The following is a 12,073-nucleotide window of genomic DNA, read 5'->3' as shown; positions in this document are numbered from 1 at the left end:
CCAGGAGTTCAAGACCAGCCTGGCCAACATGGCAATACCCTGACTCTACTAGAAATACAAAAAAAAAAAAAAAAAAAAAAAAAAGGCCAGGCACAGTGACTCATGCCTATAATCCCAGCTATTCGGGAGGCTGAGGTGGGAGAATCACTTGAATCCAGGAAATGGAGGTTGCATTGAGCCAAGATTGCACCACTGCACTCCAGCCTGGGTGACAGAGCAAGGGCCTGTCTCAAAAAAAAAGAAAGAAAAAGAATCCATTGCAGGCCAAAAAAACTAGCACAAAACAATCCATTAACCCCTCCCCTACTTGAAGCTCTGATAAACAAAAGATCCAGGAAAAATTTCTGAAATTAAAAAATGACTATCTAAAATTACCAGAAGAGAATCTATATAAAAATAATTCAAGTAAAAGGATTAACAAATGGCAGACGAATAATCTCTAGGGGGTAGGGTCATTGCTACTAAAAGATAAAAACCTGATCCAATTAGCCGGGCATGGTGGCATGTGCCTGTAATTCCAGCTACTAAGGAGGCTGAGGTAGGAGAATAGCTTGAACACAGGAGGCAGAGGTTGCAGTGAGCTGGGATCACATCACTGCACTCCAGCCTGGGCAACAGAGCAAGACTCTGTCTCAAAAAAAAAAAAAAAAAAAACTGACCAAATACATTGCCATACACTCAATAGGAGAGCTTAAGAAAGATAGTGTAAAATGATATAAGAAGGCGATATACAATGCAGCAAAAGCTAAGGTAAGAAATGGATGATAGAACTAAAACCAAAAGTCACGTTATAGGCAATACAAAAGAAAATAAACACAGCTGTTTAATAGACACAGTTAGATATGTGGAAGTTAGGAATGAGAAAACTGAACAAAAGTAAATGGAAATGAACAAAGATTTTTAAAAGTATTAAAGAGATCATAGATATGAAATGTGACAAAGGAGATTCAATATATGTATAATTGATATTTTTAAAAATCAAATCTGATCTAATGAAATAGAACATTTTCAAAGGTTTAATAAAAGAAAATTTTCCAGGCCAAAAAAAAAAAAAGGTTTGAATTTTCAGATACAAAAAGCATATTATACTCTACAAGGGGAAACAACACAAATGATTATAGCCTGGTAAAGTTGTTGGACTTCAAATACAAAGGGAAAAAAAAGATCTTTCAAGTATCTAGGCAAAATGATCAAATCATCTATAGGAAGGGAACTTCAGATTAGCTTCAAATTCTCCACAATAAACTTCAGTCTGGGAGACAATAGTGTGATGTTTTTAGGTTTTCAGAGAAAATGCAATCCCAGAAATTGATAATGATTCTCCTGTCCTGGGAAATGCCTCAGGAGTGTGTAGCAGATACCATGGTAGTTTGAGTATTTAGCAAAGCACTGTGTTGATCAGAGTCACTTCTGGTTTCTGGCTTGTCTTCTTGGAATATTCTACTTTTCTTAAGAACTTGCCTGCTTCCCTCCCATTTCCATGGACTGCAATTCCAGACAGGTTTTTTGTTTTGTTTTGTTTTGTTTTGTTTTTTGTTCCTGTTACCTAAAAGGAATGGACAAAATGTATCTGCTTCTATCTAACACCAGTTCCTCTATATCTACACTGAATTCCAGCCCTGCCCCTTTTTACTCAGGGTTTTTGCTCCTGCATATATAATTTTTTCTTTCCTGCATCATCATTTTCCCCTTTCTACTGGTTTATCTCATCACCCTTAGAATATATCATCATTTTTTTCATCTGTGATTGCTTTCTTATGTCCCTTTCTCTCTTCAACCCACTTAAGTCAGATTTTGCTCTCACAAAGCCACTGAAAACTCTCTGTTAAGGTCTTCAACTACCTCCACCCTGACAAATCCAATCACCTGTCCACATTTCACGTTACATCTTTTTGCTTAACAGAAAAGATTTTAGGCCCATAGATTTTATATCCTATCTTGGATTTATTGGAATTAAATAGACTTATGTAGAGGTAACCTGGAACAGTACCTTTTTAAGAGGCTCATAGCTCTAAAATAATCTCTGCAAAACTTCAAACCAATCTTTTTAAGTTAAACCTAGCCTTGTCTCTGCTGTGCTTCAACTTTTCAGTACCCTTCAATGTCCAACTAGGCATTGGTTGAAGGTTAGTTTGAGGCTTCGTGGATAATATTTTGGAGCGATGGGCCTCTTAAGAAAGTATTGTTCCAGGTTACCCTTATATAAGTCTATTTAATCTCAGTAAATCCAAGGTGAGATATAAAGTCTACGGACCCTAACATATGATAACCAGGCATATGAGCTCTTTTGCAGTCTAAGCTTTGCTGCCCAATCACTTCATCATTCAGCACTTTGCACCACACTATACACCATGACAACATTGAGTTCTCTACAGTTTCTTAAGAATTTCGTGCTGTGTCACCTTCCCACGTCTTTGTGTGTATTTAAGCCTCCTCTGTGTGGAATACCCTTGGTCTGCCTTGAAAACTCTTGTTCATCCTTTAAAGCACAACATAAACATTAGTTCTTTTTGGAAATCCCTAAATAATAATATCTATTTCTCTCTCTCTCTCTCTCTCTCTCCTCTCTCTCTGCTTACCACCAAGCAGAATTAATTATTTCCTTCTCTGTATGGCAATAAGTGGATACTACCAGTGTGATTGCACTTTTTATGGTATATATAGACATTTTTTAACATGTTGCTAAACTCCACCAGATTGTGAGTCTCTCGAGGACCAAGATTTTCAGCATTGTATTCCCAGCACACAGCCCAATGACTGACATGCAAGTAGGAAGTTGAAGAGGGATCATGTGCAGAGAGGGACAGTAAAATAGAAAGTGATGAATGAATAAATGAACTTCCATCAATAGTGTTCCAATGGAAAAGTATTTTCCCAATTTCCAAAAATCAAACTACAGATGAACATTTAAAACACAGTTTGTTACACAATTAGGAACTCTACTTCTATTCTTGATGTCTTCGTTGTTTACTTTCTGTGCTTAAGCCAGATGTTCTTAAACTAGGGCCTATTGACCTCTTAAAAATTCACAGATGATCTTTAGAGAGACTGTGACTTTCCCCAAATCTTATTCAAATTGTTGTATAATTTACATATAGCAAAGTTTTTAGGGGAGGAGAAGGCCCACAGCTTTCAACAAAGTGGCATATATGAATAAAGCAAAGCTGAGAGGCACTACGAGGTACATGAGAACTTGTTTATGAAAGCTTAAAAACAACTTTAAAAAATATAGTTGTCCTTCCTTCCTTCCTTCCTTCCTTCCTTCTCTCTTTCTCTCTTTCCCTCTTTCCCTCTTTCTCTCTTTCTTCCTTCTTTCTTTCTTTCTTTCTTTCTTTCTTTCTTTCTTTCTTTCTTTCTTTCTTCTTTCTTTCTTTCTTTCTTTCTTTCTTTCTTTCTTTCTTTCTTTCTTTCTTTCTTTCTTTCTTTCTTTCTTTCTTTCTTTCTTTCTTTCTTTCTTTTTTCAGACTCTCATTCTATCATCCAGGCTGGAGTGCAGTGGCGCTCACAGCAACCTCCACCTCCCGGGTTCAAGGAATTCTCCTGCCTCAGCCTCCCAAGTAGCTACCACGCCAGGCTGATTTTTGTATTTTTAGTAGACATGGGGTTTCGCCATGTTGGCCAGGCTGGTCTCGAACTCCTGCCCTCAGGTGATCCACCCACCTGGGCCTCCCAAAGTGTTGGGATTACAGGCATGAGCCACCGCACTCAGTCAAGTTGTGTCCTTTCTGATAAACTATTTTTGGCCTTTTATGATTAAAAAAGACAAACTTAAAGGTGGATCACTTCTATAAATAAAATATTTTTCTGGCTTAAAGAATTCAGTTATGTGAGATGTTTTTGAGGAAGGAACAACCAGATGCCTTAAAAATGAAGGCACACGGCAGTCTTGTGCTGTCCACAGGCTAAGTATCCTTAGGCTGGGCCAGGCTGTGGAATTCCATTTCCCTGAGTTTGGGATCTGGAGACCCAGCAACAGTTTTCTGTCTTCTTTTCTCCTTTTTCCTCTCCCTTTATCTCAAACCATTATTGGACAAATAATAGTTATTTAGCATGGCGAATCAGCCCCACTTCCCCAATCAATCTCTTTCTCTCTTTCTCTCTCTGTCTGCCAAGAGTCGGGGAGGGATTTCTGGGTTTGGCAGCTGTCAGCCCATCATTATGGGCTCACTGTCCCATCTGCACTACTTAGATTGGTGCAGTCACAGGGGGTTTTACCCAAACAGGCTCTCAGGGGAACAGTAACATACCTCTTGATTTGGCTGTGAAGTTATACTTGTGATTATTAATAGACAAGATAAGAGGCTGGTGCTCTATTCATCCATGTTAGAACTAATTATTCAGTTTGATCTAAGCTGATTATAATACTGATAGATAACCACACTACATTTATAGCCGCAGCAAGCAGTGGCCAAGAGCCTTGACACAGTGCTGCCATTTGGGTTTGTCAGATAGGAAGAAGTGGGAGGGTGGGCGGTTAGGGAGAAGAAGAAGCGGCTTTGGTTGATTAGCAATGTGCTGCATGGGACCATTTATAATGAAGCATATCATTTAAATTTTCCTTTACAAATGAGTCCAACGCGTGTTGCAGGCTGCAGGCTCTGTTAATTGTCACAAACATTGCTTTTTTTTTTTTTTTTAAACATTATTAGCTCTTTGGCAGGATCTCCATTGTTGACTAAAAACTTGGCATGATCAGGGCTTGCTGAATAATTTAGGTGGTTGGCAGCTGGAGAAGGAGAACACACACATCTAGGCAGACAGACATGCTGCTTGAGCTCTTTATATAATAGGATTGTATACAAAGCAGAGTACAGTCAGCAGTGACTTCTGTGTCTGTTTATAGGTAAACACTGATGTTAGTTTTATAGGAAAACTGGAGGGATACTTCTCACAAATCATATGCAACATATGAGACAGATGCACTGGAGGACTGTTCAGATGACTCGGATCATCTCTGACTCTCACAGAATATGATTGCTGGAGTTTTCCCACACCAGCACTTACGTTGCCTCTGCAGTAGGGGTATTTGAGGACTTCATTGTCAGACACAGCAGGACTAATATGATATAGAGCCACCCAAAACTCTGAATGGTTGCAAGCAGCAAATCGGAAAGACTCATGAGTCACGAAGACTATGAAACACATTCATTTGGGAAATCAAATATATATGATTACATATATATATTTGTTGAGAATGTACAATTACTGTGTCATGTAAAAGGACATGAAGATCATGGGTAATATGGCAAATACTTAACGTATATGTATAATTCTTTAGTAAATGAACCAGATCCACTGTTTCTCTTTCTGGGTATTCTGTACTATTTAGGACTGTACAACATTCAAGGAACAAAACCACAATCCAAACTCCTTAAGCCAACAGGATTTATCTGCTCAGATAAGTGCAAGTGTAAGCGAAGAAATGGCTGGATAAATATTTAAATGACGTTACCAGGATGCTTTTTTCTGCCTCCACCATTGGACTTTTATTCCAATGTTCTGTCTTCATTCTCAAAAAGCTTATCATCATCTTGGTGACAAAGGGGTCACAGCTCCAGTCTCTCATCACCTCCTCCTTTTCAAGGCCAGTAGGAAAGAGTGAGTGAGATGACACTAATGAAAGTTCTGAGATTGAGTCCTGATGTTCTACCAACCAACAGGGTCACAGGCTCCTTCCTAAAGCAATCGCCACAAAGCCGGGATTGAAATTTAGAGAGAATAAGATACCTAAATAAAAATTGGGAGGCTGTCAAAAAAAAAAAAGAAAGAAAAAGAAAAAATCTAAAAATCAAAAACATAATGAGTACAGTTTCCCTTAGCTTGTTTTATTTTAGGAACTGAGGTTAATTTCTTTCTTTTTTTTTTTTTTTTGAGAATTTGAGACGGAGTCTTGCTCTGTCGCCCAGGCTGGAGTGCAGTGGCCGGATCTCAGCTCACTGCAAGCTCCGCCTCCTGGGTTTACGCCATTCTCCTGCCTCAGCCTCCCAAGTAGCTGGGACTACAGGCGCCTGCCACCTTGCCGGGCTAGTTTTTTGCCTTTTTTAGTAGACACGAGGTTTCACCGGGTTAGCCAGGATGGTCTCTATCTCCTGACCTCGTGATCCTCCTGTCTCGGCCCCAAGGTTAATTTCTGCACATCTGTCCTACTCATTAGCCTAGGAATAGTTTTTCAAACAAAATATTAATGAAAGACATGGGTAGGTGTGTAGCCATGGTCATACTTACCCCAGACCTTATGACACAGCAAAAACTAGACTCTGGAGGTATATGACTATAGTGAGAATTGTCTTATAGAATAATAAGTTGAGTGTTCAGTACTGATGTGGCTGTACCCCCAGCCTACAGGAAGTAGAGTCAGCCATCATTGATCCTGGGCTCCATAGTGAATTTGTTTGTACTATAAGCACTAGTCGCTGAGTTTTAGATGCTTCTCTGGCAAGAAATAGCCATTGAAAAGCTATGTGCACTGGCATGTATCCTTGTGTGTGTGTGTGTGTGTGTATTTTGTACTGCTTGCTTCCTAGTTTAGAGTAAATTTAGGTAAAAAAATAATGTTCATCTGAGTCTGCATCCATCCTTGTCCCCCTTTATATTAGGTCTGTCCTATATGGTTTGTCTAGTTCAGCACATGCAAAATATCACAACAGTGCTAAGCCAGTTGATCCTCCTCAACAGGATAGAATCCATGATTACCAGTCTATCCAACCACACTAATCTGCCAATTGTGGCATTTTCATATTATGACATCATCATATTCAAATTGTGCTGTCTCCAATAAATAGAACTGCCGCATGTTCTTATTAGCAGGATCTTTTTTGATCCCATCCTTCTAAGAGTTCTATTTTTAAAAAAGACTTTTGATGACCAGGTAGGCAGGACTGTTACTTACATCCCAGGAATGTCTTCCACCATGTTTAGCTCCCTCATTTTCACAGGGTGCTAGCCTCACAGTAAAATTTTACCAATAAAGAGCTAATAATCTTCTTCTTAATAAACAATTCTCTACTAAGGTTCATGAAGACAAAAAAAGTTACTGTTTAGATATTGTAAAATTCTGATAGGACAAGATAAAAATAAGAAATGATGATTTCCCCCTGTTCCATTCCCTCAGTGATAGTTTTAGACTTTTGTCTGGATCACCCCAATCCCTAACTTAGCATAGTAGCATACTGGCTTACTATAAGGTTATGTATTTTCTATTTGGAAGTAATTTGCTCTCTAGAAACTTGAGTATTATAGTTCTCCTTGAGCTAAGAAACAGCAGAAGTCTTGAAATATTAACATGAATCAAAGAAATTATTTCAGAAAACATCAATAAAATCTATTCAATTATTGTTGTGCTCATAGAATAAGTCTCTGAATAAATATATGTATACAATATATACATAAATCTATGTGTATGTGTTTATATATTTGTATGTTTTTTGATTCATGTTAATATTTATGTATGTGTATACATATATGTGTATATGTGTTTTATATTTATATATAACCTAGATATTTATTACTACTAACTTGAGACAAGGGTAAAGATTTTGAAATTGGCATGAGAAAATCAAAAATATTTAAAATTTCTAAATTAAGAAACTGTGCACCAAAAAAAAACTTAAAAAAATCAATGAACCAAGGAGCTGGCTTTTTGAAAAAAATAACCAAAAAAAATACACCACTAGCTAGATGAAGAATCAAATAGACACAATAAAAAATGATAAAGGGGATATCACCACTGACCCCACAGAAATATAAACTACCATCAGAGAACACTATAAATACCTCTATGCAAATAAACTAGAAAATCTAGAAGAAATGAATAAGTTCCTGGACACATCCACCTCCCAAGACTAAACCAGAAAGAAGTTGAATCCCCAAATAGACCAATAACAACTTCTGAAATTGATGCAGCAATTAATAGCCTACCAATCAAATAAAGCCCAGAACCAGACAAATATACAGTCAAATTCCACCAGAGATACAAAGAGCAGCTGGTACCATTTCTTCTGAAACTATTCTAAATCATTGAAAAGTAGGAACTGCTCCCTAACTCATTTTATGAGGCCAGCATCACCTGATACCAAAACCTGGGAAAAACATAACAAAAAAAGAAAACTTCAGGCCAATATCCCTGATGAATATCGATGAGAAAATCCTCAATAAAATATTGGCAAACTGAATCCAGCAACACATCAAAAAGCTTATCCACCACAATGAAGTTGGCTTCATCCCTGGAATGCAAGGCTGGTTCAACGTATGCAAATCAATAAACATAAGCCATCACATAAACAGAACCAATGACAAAAAGCACATGATCATCTCAATTGATGCAGAAAAGGCCGTCAATAAAATTCAACATCCTTTTATGTTAAAAGCTCTTAATAAACTAGGTATTGATGGTACATATCTCAAAATAATAAGAGCTATTTATTAAAAACTAACAGCCAATATTATACTAAATGGGCAAAAGTTGGAAGCATTCCCTTTGAAAACTGGCACAAGACAAAGATGCCCTCTCTCACCACTCCTATTCAACATAGTATTGGAAGTTCTGGCCAGAGCAATCAGGCAACAGAAAGAAATAAAAAACATTTGAATAGGAAGAGAGGAAGTCAAATTGTCTCTATTTGCAGACAATTTGATTCTATATTTAGAAAACCTCATCATCTCAGCCCAAAAACTCCTTAAGCTGATGAGCAACTTCAGCAAAGTCTCAGGATAGAAAATCAATATGCAAAAATTACGCCAACAGTAGATGAGCAGAGAGCCATATCATGAATGAACTCCCATTCACAATTGCTACAAATAGAATAAAATATCTAGGAATACAGCTAACAAGGGATGCAAAGGACCTCTTCAAGGAGAACCACAAACCACTGCTCAAGGAAATAAGAGAGGACACAAACAAATGGAAAAACATTCCATCCTCATGGATAGGAAGAATCAATATCATGAAAATGGCCATACTGCCTGAGGTAGTTTATAGATTTAATGCTATTTCCATTAAACTACCATTGACATTCTTCACAGAAGTAGAAAAAACTACTTTAAATTTCATGTGAAACCAAAAAGGGGCCTATATAGCAAAGACAATCTTAAGCAAAAAGAAGAAAGCTGGAGGCATCATGCTACCTGACTTCAAACTTTACTGCAAGGTTATAGTAACCAAAAACAGTGTGGTACTGGTACCAAAACAGACATATAGACCAATGGAACAGAACAGAGACCTCAGAAATAACCCCACACATCCACAGTCTTCTGATCTTTGGCACAAAAACAAGAAATGAGGAAAAGATTCCCTATTTAATAAGTGGTGTTGGGAAAACTGGCTACCCATTATTCAGAAAACTGAAATGGGACCCCTTCCTGACACCTTATACAAAAATTAACTCAAGCTGGATTAAAGACTTAAATGTAAAACCCAAAACCATGAAAACCCTAGATGAAAACCTAGGCAATACTGTTCAGGACATAGGCATGGGCAAAAACTTCATGATGAAAATGCCAAAAGCAACTGCAACAAAAGCCAGAATTGACAAATGGGATCTAATTGAACTGAAGAGCTTCTGCACAGCAGAAGAAACTGTCATCAGAGTGAATAGGTAACCTACAGAATGGGAGAAAATTTTTCAATCTACCCATTTGACAAAGGGCTAATATCAAGAATCTACAAAGAACTTAAACAAATTTACAAGAAAAAAACAAACAACTCCATGAAAAAGTGGGCGAAGGATATGAACAGACACTTCTCAAAAAAAGACATTTATATGGCCAATAAACATATGATAAAAAGCTAATAATCACTGATCATTAGAGAAATGCAGATCAAAACCACAATGAGACACCATCTCACATCAGTCAGAATCGCGAATATTAAAATGTCAAGATACAATGGATGCTGGCAAGGCTGTGGAGAAATAGGAATACTTTTATACTGTTGTTGGGAATATAAGTTAGTTCAACCATTGTGGAAAACAGTGTGGCAAGTCCTTAAAGATCTGGAACCAGAAATACCATTTGACCCAGCAATGCCATTACTCAGAATATACCCAAAAAAACATAAATAATTCTACTACAAAGACACATGGACACTTTTGTTTAGTGCAGCACTATTTACACTAACAAAGACATGGAACCAATCCAAATGCCCATCAATGATAGACTGGATAAAGAAAATGTGGTACACACCCCATGGAATACTATGCAGCCATAAAAAGGAATGAGATCATGTCCTTTGCAGGGACATGGATGAAGCTGGAAGTCAGCATCCTCAGCAAACTCACACAGGAACAGAAAACCAAACACCACATGTTCTCACTCATAAGTGGGAGCTGAACAATGAGAACACATGGATTCAGGGATGGGAACAACACACAACGGGGCCAGTTGGGCGGTCGGCAGGGGTGAGGAAAGGGAGAGCATTAGGACAAGTAGCTAACACATGCAGGGTTTAAAACCTAAATGATGAGTTGATAGGTGCAGCAAACCATCATGGCACATGTATACCTATGTAACAAACCTACATGTTCTGCACATGTATCCCAGAACTTAAAGTAAAATAAAAATTAAAAAAAAAAAAAGAAACTGGAAAAATTTACAGCTTAAAAAATAAACTAGAAAATTTTTTTTCTCTTCTGCTTTTCAGAATCTGCCTATTTCTGTCTGTCCCTTTCAATCATTCTTTAACTATACATTTATTAACTCAGCTATTTAAGCATTCTACAAATGAGTTTTAAGCAATTTGTAGATTTCAAGCACTATGTAAGGTCCTGGTAATATAAGATTTAAAAATGCAGCCTCAGTCTTCAAGAGATTAAACCTACTGATGTGAGACATACCAGTAAACAGATGGTTCAAACACCTTTTAATAAGAGCTACATTAAGGTTTATACAGAACTTTTAACAATGGTGTGGGAGCTACCAGGGAACACTTCTTGGAGGAGATTATGTCAAAGCCAGGTCCTAAGGTTCTAGTCATATTAACTAATGGTAAGGAGTTTTTAAAGGACTCAAGGGAAGGAAGAACGTCAATGTTAGGGAAAGTCCAAATAAGGATGCTTTGAATCCTAGAATGCTTGGAGCAATTTAAGCTGGAAAGATAAGCAGAGTTGGGTCATAAAGGAACCCGAAGGCACCACTAATGTATTTGGATCTTTATCCTGAAAAAATCAATCTGGAGGCAGAGTGCAGTAAGTAAGATTGGGTTAAGACTGGAGGCTGTGAGAACAATTACAGAAATAATAGACATAAGAAAAAATTAAGGTGGTGTGGCAGCAAGGAGGTATGGAAGGAAACAGACCAAATCAAGAGATTTAAGAAGGTCGAATTGATAAAACTTAATTCATTCTTCCTTCAGTTTCCAACATGAGTATTCTGTTCACTTAACTTTCTCTTCCATTTTGTTTTCTAAAATCTACCAGTCTCTCTATTATCAGGTATATCTCTTTCTTTACACTTCCTCCAGTTAAGTAGAGGAATATGGCTCATAGATTTACCTGATAGCCTATTAACTATACTATAACATTTAAAAATACATTAAAACCAGTCTTTTTGAGTGCAGATACTACTTAGCCCAGGGCCTGGTGGCTATGCTGGTTCTCTCCTTTCCAATTGGAGGCCTCTGTCGCAAACATGTTCCGCCAGATCATCAGTCAGGCCAAGAAGCATCCGAGTTTGATCTCCCTCTGTACTTATTGGAGCTGGAGGTACTGGAGCAGCACTGTATCTCTTGAGTCTGGCATTGTTCCATCCAGATGTTAGTTGGGACAGAAAGAATAACCCAGAGCCCTGGAAGAAACTGAGTCCCAATGATCAATACGAGTTCTGCGCAATGAATGTGGATTACAGAAAATGAAGAAAGAAGGTCCAGATTTCTAAACGAAGTGTTTTGCTCTAAAGCTGCTTTAGAATGAAGGTCTTCCAGAAGCTATCCGCACAATTTTCCACTTAACCAGGAAATATTTCTCCTCTAAATGCATGAAATCATGTTGAAGTAATCTACTAGAAATTACACTGATTAATAAATAGCTGAAATTTGGAAAAAAAAAGTCTTTTCAGCAGTGTGAAAAATCAGAGATTTGAG

General features: G+C 37.6%; 1 pseudogene; it reads left to right on the top strand.

Annotated features, from left to right (window-relative positions):
• The first annotated feature begins 11,622 nt into the window (after nt 1-11,622).
• On the top strand, nt 11,623-11,868 carry LOC112630710 (annotated as a pseudogene).
• The last annotated feature ends 205 nt before the right edge of the window (nt 11,869-12,073 follow it).

The sequence above is a fragment of the Theropithecus gelada genome, chromosome 8 (genome assembly GCF_003255815.1).
Source record: "Theropithecus gelada isolate Dixy chromosome 8, Tgel_1.0, whole genome shotgun sequence".
NCBI lineage: Eukaryota > Metazoa > Chordata > Mammalia > Primates > Cercopithecidae > Theropithecus > Theropithecus gelada.
Note: the sequence above shows the minus strand (reverse complement) of the source record. Positions and strands in the feature narration are given on the sequence as shown.